Source organism: Prunus mume, linkage group LG6 (genome assembly GCF_029339155.1).
Source record: "Prunus mume cultivar Tortuosa linkage group LG6, ASM2933915v1, whole genome shotgun sequence".
NCBI lineage: Eukaryota > Viridiplantae > Streptophyta > Magnoliopsida > Rosales > Rosaceae > Prunus > Prunus mume.
In genome coordinates this window covers 20275590-20284598 of record NC_142703.1, presented here as the reverse complement: position 1 = coordinate 20284598, position 9009 = coordinate 20275590, and the positions used below count along the sequence as shown (strand labels likewise).

Below are 9009 nucleotides of genomic sequence, written 5' to 3'. Positions count from 1 at the left end.
GTTATATTTATATTATGTTGTGCGTAACGTAGTACAATCTGTTGTGATGTACGAAGTTAATTGAAATTAACTTCGTGCTTTTATTTTTATGTTTAGTAACACTTAGTTTCCCGTTCGAGATTAGTTGGATTTCGTGCATGGATGCGTAATGCATGACTGCGGTCCAATTAATTCTTGAATTGTCCCATTATTTGGACAGTTTGGTAATACATAGTGTTGTCACGTAATCTATGGCTACAGGATTAGGTTTTGATTGTGGATATTTCGTTGTCATCTCGGACGTTCTTGGGTGGTACATAGGTATTTATACCTATGGCCACCTCAAGAACTATGGCGAGATGTCGTAAATTCATCCACGTCGAAATCTAATCTCATGTAAGTCGTAGGTTACGTGGCGAGTATGCATTCGAATGGGATAGGACCCTTACCGGAGGCATAAGGTGACATTATAACTTCGTATGAAGTTGTTGTGATTGTTGTGTTGTGATTCTGGTTTGGATTATGGACAGAAGGTGGATACAAAACCCGAACAGATGCGCAGACGAATACTTGGATGGAATCGAGGATTTTATTGAGTTTGCACGTAGACACAACCCGGGTGCAACTAGAATCCGTTGTCCTTGTAGGAGGTGCAACAACACGTTAGGGAGACAATTGAAAATGTTGGATTTCATTTAGTAAGGAATGGAATGATTGAGACATATAGCATTTGGAACCTTCACGGGGAACAATTAGAGCATGCTTCGTCTTCAAATGCCACAAGAGTGGACAATGTTCAACCTATTGTGAATGGTAATGATGAAGTCATGGATATTATACAGGATGTTTTTCCATTTGCATCGACCAACATGAATCAAGAAGAGCAAGATGATGTGCCTACACCAATAGACAGTGCGGAGTTTGAACAATATGAGAAATTGTTAAAAAATGCCAACCAAGAGTTATACCCGGGATGCGAGAGCTTTTCCGTTCTCACGGCCATTGTGGAGCTAATGCACGGAAAAATAAAGTATCGTATGTCGAACCTGTGTTTCGATTACTTTTTGGGGGTTTTCAAGAGAATGCTTCCGACGGACAATTGTTTGCCGAAAGATCATAAACAGGCGCAGAAGGTGTTGAATGGTCTTGGATTAGGTTATGAAAAAATCCATGCTTGCAAAAACAATTGCATGTTATTCTACAAAGAGCATGAATCGTTGGATACATGTCCTATATGCAATGAGTCGAGGTTCAAGATGACATCTCAGAATAGGACGACTAAGATCCCACAAAAAGTCATGCGTTATTTGCCCCTGAAACCTAGGTTGCAGCGATTGTATATGTCGACGCATACTGCCACAGACATGAGATGGCATCAGGAAAAACGGGTAGACGATGATGTGATGCGGCATCCTGCAGATGGGGAGGCATGGAAAGAGTTCGATCGAACGTTCCCGAGTTTGCTGCTGATCCCCGAAATGTTAGATTGGGACTTGCCACTGACGGATTCAATCCGTATGGGGTTCTAAACCAACACCACAGCACTTGGCCGATTTTCGTATTCCCATATAATTTGCCGCCTTGGAAATGCATGAAAAAGAATACATGATGATGACTGTTTTGATAACGAGGATCCTGGGAGGTCAATCGATGTTTACTTAAGGCCGCTGGTTGATGAGCTGAAGGATTTGTGGACAAACGGTGTTCGCACGTACGATAAATCAATGGGAAGATGTTCACTTTGCGGGCAGCGATTATGTGGTGTGAATGATTTCCCGAGCATATGCAATGGTTTCTGGGTGGAGCACAAAGGTTATATGGCATGTCCTGTATGCAAGGAAGATGTAACTTCTGGTTGGCATGCTGGAAAAGTTTGTTACCTTGGTCATCGGAGATGGTTGCCATGGGACCATGAGTGGAGGGAAAAAGATAAAGAGTTCGACGGGAACACAGCGTCGCCTTAGACCCAGAATGGTCCGGTGATGAGATATTGGACCAGCTTAACCGGTTGGATTTTGCTCCCTTTGGGAAAAAGTTACTCGTATCGGACCTTCTACACATATGAACTGGACGCACAAACCTATGTTTTTTGAGCTCCCATATTGGTCGAAACTAAAATTGAGGCACAATCTAGATGTGATGTGTTGAGAAAAATGTATTCGACACATTGGTGGGCACGATTCTAGATATCGAGGAAGACAAAGGACACGATCAAAGCTCGTCTTGATTTGGAAAGAATGGGCATACGAAGGGGTTTATGGATGAATAGGGACAATGATAAAGCTCGAAGGGATCTTGCATTCTTTTCTATGAAACCGAATGACAAGAAAGAGTTTCTAAAGTTTGTATCGTCAGTAAAGTTTCCCGATGGGTATGCTTCTAATATCGCACGTTGTGTGAATGTTGACGGGGTAAATTTACTGGACTTAAAAGCCATGACTGCCATGTGTTTATGCAACGCCTACTTCTGTTGGTATTCGACACCTATTGCCGGAAGATGTAGTGAAGCCAATCATTTTGTTGTCCAGATTTTTTTCCCAACTGACGGCGAAAACTTTGCGAAAAACGGACATGTTTCAGTTGCGCCATGACATTGTCCAAGTCCTATGCAAGTTTGAGATGATATTTCCTCCAGCTTTCTTCACAAGTATGATGCACGTGATGGTTCACTTGCCAGAAGAGGCATTACTTGCTGGTCCTGTCAACTATCGCTGGATGTATCCAATAGAAAGGTATATAATCATTATCATTTGTGTATGCATCATTATCACATGCTTGCTAATTTCAATCATATCGTTTTATTTTGGCAGGCTTCTCGGAGAGCTGAAAAAAAGTGTACGCATAGCATGGCCCGAAGGATCAATCGTAGAGGCTTGGGTTCAATATGAGTCGCTTACTTTCTGCGGAATGTATTTAAAAGATGTGGAGACGGTTTTCAATCGTCCTCAGCGCAATCATGATGGAGGTATGAGAAATGAAAAACTTTCTGTTTTTGCCCAAAGCGCACGACCCTTCGGAGATCCTGGACGCGGAGAGTCGTTTTCTAGAAATGACATGGAGGTAGCGCATTGGTTCGTACTGAACAATTGTGATGAGATCATGGGATACTTATATGAGCATGAAGAGATGATGAAGCGAGAACATCCATCACATTTGGTTGCTCAGAAACACCGTGAATTGTTTCCACAATGGTTTTTGGATTCTGTAAGTTATCGTGTTTGTTATTTGAGAAATATAAATTTCGTTAATATATTTTGTCAGACTAACATATGAATGGTTTTGTATAATATTAGGTGAATAAGTTGAAATCATCGAATTCCCCAACTTACAGTGATGAGTTATATAACTTGGCATTTGGCCCGATTCGCGCTGAATTGTTCTCGGGTTGTAATGTCAACGGTGTCAAATTTTTGGCCGAAGCACGAGATGACAAGTTGTGTACGCAAAACAGCGGTGTCCATGTCCTGTGGAGGCGAAAGTACGGACATTGATTTCTATGGCAAACTCACAACTGTCGTGCAATTGCTTTACAAAGATCGATACCAAGTGATCATGTTTAAGTGTCGATGGTTTGACACCAACCCAAATAGGCCGGGAAGTGTTAAAATCGATCATGGCTTACTATCTGTGAACATGAACAGAACTTGGTATGATGACGACCCTTATATTTTGGCAAACATGGCAACACAAATTGTGTATCTAGATGACCCTAAAGCCGGAAGCGGTTGGAACGTTGTTCAAAAGATGGATCACAGGAACGTGTATGCTATACCAGAACTAGACCCAACTGACAACAACGTCAACAATGTAGCTGACCAACGTTTAGAATCTTCAATGGAAAATGATGCGGAAACACTTCGAGATACTAATGTTATACAAGAGCCATTTCAAATACAAGGAGTGTCTTCAATCGAAATACCGATTCAGTCAATTACAATTGACCTCGGTGATCTTCCGCGATATGATGTTGCATGGTTGGCCCGAGCAACGACGATGATGTAGTTATAGAGGAGGCGGAGGAGGAGGAGGAGGAAGAGGATTGGGAGACCGAAAGTGATGATAGCAACGATAACGAAAGTTATTATAGTTCAGATGATGAATGATTAATTTTATTGTAATTTTATTATGTTAGCGGACATATTTTGTGTAATGCAAATGTTTTCATATATGTACTTGTTATATCCAAACATTATATATGATACCAAGTGAAACATTATTAAAATAATTGTAGTTATAAACCATTGGTAAATAAATATAGCCAACTAATTTGTATCATAAAGTTTAAATTTATTTTCACAAAAAACTTTTAAAAAATGAAAACCATATAACCGAAAAAATGAATACAAAGAACATAAGATTATCAACAATCCTTCCATTCTGAAATCGAAAGAAAATATAATAAATCATACTTTCATACAAGTAATTATATGTAATGTATAATACTTCAGATTAATAATATGTGAATACAAATAATCTTGCGCGACGAAGGCATAATTGTCGCGCAATGTTTGCGCGACGGATAACATACACGTCGCGCATACTCTATAATTTGCGCGACAAATAATATCGTCGCGCAAGTATCTTTAGCGCGACGAAAAATAGTCCCCGTCACGCAAACATATACATATATATATATTTCTGAATTATACACACGTATAGAGTTGAAATTGACGATCGAAGTAGTTCACTGTATTCACATAGGGTTAAACAGTATAGCTGTAAAAAATCATCAAAATCAGAGTCAAAATAACCGTTAAATCATGACTTTTCGCTTATAACCGTCGAAACGCTTTGTCCCGTTACTTGAGCTCTGAATGTTTTTTTTTTCTCATTTTTGACGTATAAGATCTCGAAGTATAAACAAACATATTTGACGGCTAGATTACTGAAACTAGTTTCCTAGAATGCGTATTGCATAAAAACACAATATTCATAAAAACTGAATAATTTCTTTATACATTCCTTCACCAAACATACGATTATGTGATGTCTTGTACTGTAAATATCTGAAATTGAAGATCGAATTACATCTCTGTATTCATATAGGGTCAAGAACCGCAGCTGTAAAAAATTTTCAAGATCGGAGCTAAAATCACCGTTGAATCGGGACAATTTGTTTACAACCGTCGAAACGTTTTGTCCCGTTCCTCAATCTCTGAATGTTCATTCATTATGATTTTTGACGTATACGATCTTGAACTATGAAAAAAGAAGATTGCCGGTTGGATCATTGAAACTAGTTCAGGAGTTCGGGTTTAGGGCTTAGGGTACTAGGGTACGGTTTTGCTCGACGAAGAGACACTTACGCGTCGCGCAAACCATATGCGACAAACAAAATCCATTCGTCGCGCAAAATCATTAATAATCCATTAGTGAAATTTTTTTTATCAAAAACCAGTTTGCGCGATTTAACACACGCCCATTCGTCGCGCAATCTCATTCAAAAAATTTCCCTCCCTCTCCGCTTCCAAAGACTTAGTGAATTTTTTTATCAAAAGCGGTTTGCGCGCGAACACACGCCCATTCGTCGCGCAATCTCATTCAAAAATTTCCCTCTCCGCTCCAAAGACTTAGTGAAATTTTTTATCAAAAGCCGCTTTGCGAACACACGCCCATTCGTCGCGCAATCTCATTCAAAAAATTTTCCCCGCTCCGGACTTAGTGAAATTTTTTATCAAAACCCTTTGCGCGGCGAACACACGCCCATTCGTCGCGCAATCTCTTTCCGTTGATTTTTCCGCGCAAAATCAAATCCCAAAATTTTGGGCGGGACAAGTATGCGCGACGACGTAGGTTTGTCGTCGCGCAAGGTTAATCTGTTCACAACTTTGCGCGACGAAATCAAGTTTTTTAGTCGCGCAAAGGTCAAATTTTTATAATATTGCGCGACGAAAAGTTTATTTTTGCGTCGCGCAAAGGTTATTTTAATTAAGTTTGCGCGACGGATATCGTTGTTCGTCGCGCAAAGTCGAATAAGTATTCTGAAAATCGCGATCTTCTCCTTCGTCCCCAATTTCTGAAACCTAACCCTAAAACCTCCCAAATCTCTCCGCCGTGACCTCAGCCCCTAATCCGCCCCAAATCAGACCCTGCCGTCGCCACCATCGAACCTGTGAGCTTCTCCGTGCCCGTCCATCCTGCCGCCGTGAATTGCTCCGCTTAGGCCGAATCTCCGCCGCCGTTGTTCTCTCTCCTCGGGGCACCAAATCCGGCAATTGAGGTATGCTTTCTGGGCTATTTTTCATGCTCTAGCTGATGGTTGTGTAGGATTTGATTCATTGTGTGCATAGGGTAGTCAATTTGAAACCCTAGGTTTCGGCCGGTTTTGAAATTGAAATTCCGGCCACTTCCGTCCGTTTTTCGGGGTAGGTCCGAGAACAAAAGTGCCTCCAATTGATGTTTTCAACCTAGGGTAGGAACCTTGGCCCTTAATTTTTAGGATTTCCCGGTGATTGTTATCGCTAGGGCACCCACGCGCTGCCGGCGCGTGTGGTGGCGCGTGGGGTACTGTGCCATAGGGCATTTTGTCCCAAAGTGCAAACATTTCGCTGTCACGAGCGCGTAGGTGTGCTCGGATTGGAATTTGGTTATCGTTTGAGTCTCGAACGGTTCGAACCTATTGTGTGATTTTAGGGTTTGATATGTTCGGATCGTTGGATCGAGCTGAAACTCACGATGTTGTACCATGTATTTATAGGATCGCTTAGGAATCGACGGATTGTGGATCGGAGTCCCGGATACTCCGAAATCGCAAACCCTAGGTCAAACTATGATTTTAATTAGTTAGTTCAATTCTTTACCGACATTGTATGTGCTACATTGGATTAATGAAATTGTGCAGATGTCGACTTGATTAGACGTCGTAGGGCGGTGACGGCTACACCGAAGTTCGAGCTCGGCCAGTATCACTACCACCGCTCCAAAGATCGATGGAGCAGACCACGTGCTAGCTGGTCCTGGGGATCGGCGGCTGCATCATCATCTTCTTCGGTGGTGCAGCCTCTTAGCGCTAGGCGGCGACACCGCCCGCTACCACCACCGACACCACATCCATCGATTGTACTGGTGCCTCGGGGCACCTCTACAGGTAATACCCTTCCCCTTTCATTTTTTTAAACATTTTTTTAATTGGAGAATTTTATGGTTCAATTTGATTGTATATGTAACAATATTGTCATATTCCTTTGCAGCCAAGAGGAACACCCGAGGGCCGTGTCGGCTGAAGACGGCGAAGGTCACCCGGTGACCAACAATCGACAAGATCGGATATGACGAGCGCCATCGGGCTGCACCGACGGCGGATTTGCATAGCTCCTTGGCCCACGACATTGGGCACGTCGTTCGGACCCATTGCCCGATGCAATGGAAGTCTTGGAAGGTCATACCTGACGAGATCAAGATGCAAGTTCGCGGCCAGTTGTCGGTATTTTTCCTATCTTTTAATTATTTTTCTTTCAAACTTTATATATTTCTATTACTTAATGTATGTAATCAATTTATTGCAGACGAACTACGACTTAGAGGACATCAACGAGGAGACTTTGGCGTACGTCAACAGACTCTTCGGTGAGAGGTACAAGCAGTGGAAGAGCGACTTGCACCACCATTTCCAGGCGTTTGATGATCCGGAAGTCGCTCTTGGGAGGGTTGCCCGAAGGAGCTTGAAGGGCGGGAGGATAGTTGGCGTGGCTCTGCGCTCATTTTCAGGCGCCCGATTATGTGGTATTCTTTTAATAATATTTGTTTAATGTTTATTTTATTTTTTATATCTCATTATTATTTAATTTATTTATAGTTCAATTATTATGTTTTATTTTTTGTATAACAGAATAAAGCCCAAGTGAATAAGGGCAATAGGAAGAAGAAGACTCTTCTTCACCATTCCTCCAGTCCTTCTCATATAGGATGGATGCACGGCGTCGGGTAAGAATAATATAATTTATATTTAATTTTTAATACGTCATTATTATTAATTTCTTTTGTTCATACTAATATTTTTCTTCTCTTGTTCAATTAAGAAATGAAATTCAGATCGACGTCTTTGGTGACGTTTATGTTCAGGAATGAGTTGGCCGAGTCCCTTCATGTAAGTATTATGTATTTTTAATTCTTATGTTACACTTTCAATTTATATGCATTTTTAATTTATATTTTATGTAATGTTAAGCAGACGACGATGGTAGAGAGGAGCCGTTGGTTCTTCAAGAGTCCGCCTCCCAACTTCCTCCCGAGACTCCGATCGAGTCTGTGGATCCTCCGCATGATGCCTGGATTTCAGATTTTGACGCAGACGTTGGATCGGACTCTCGGGAGGAGGCCGGGAATGTATTGTAGGGGATGGGAATGCCCGAGAGGGAACCTCGACCGCGGACTTCGTCGCGAAAGCGATCGGTGACTGTTTTGACATCGCGGGTTGCCGAGCTTGAGGGTCGATGTCGGTGATTCTGCAGTCCCTTGCGCGGTCCGGCATTCCAATCCCGACTTTTGGTGCGTCGACCTCCGAGCCCGTCCACCCCGAGCATCCCCAGCACACCACGGCCCCTGCAGACACCCATACCTCCGAGCCGCATGTGGCAGATGACCAAGTAGATTTTGGAACATTGTTTGATTAGTTTTTTATTTTTATAATTACTTTTACAATTTGTATACATTTATTTTATTTTATATAATAGATGTTTTCTTTATGATTAATTTTTTTTATTGTAATTTCATTTTAATTATAAAAAAACCAAATTTATTTTTTTACAAAATTAAAAATCAAATAATAAATTTTTTTTAATAATAAATATTGCTTTTGCGCGACGTAAACGTAAATCGTCACGCAAAAATATTTAAATAACAAATCGACATATATATTTTAATCTTGCGCGACGCAGAATTTCGTTGCGCAAAATGTGTATGCGACGAATAATATTTCGTCGCGCGAGGTTAATGTAGCTCGCGACGGAAATTTCCGTCGCGCAGTTTTTTTGCGGCGACCACTATTTCGTCGCGCAAATATTTGTGCGACGGACGGTGAGTTCGTCCCGA

At 41.5% G+C, this 9009-nt stretch overlaps 1 pseudogene; it reads left to right on the top strand.

The window, feature by feature from the left end:
• The first annotated feature begins 230 nt into the window (after nucleotides 1–230).
• LOC148916387 (uncharacterized) overlaps nucleotides 231–9009 on the top strand; it is a 101217-nt pseudogene continuing 92438 nt past the window's right edge.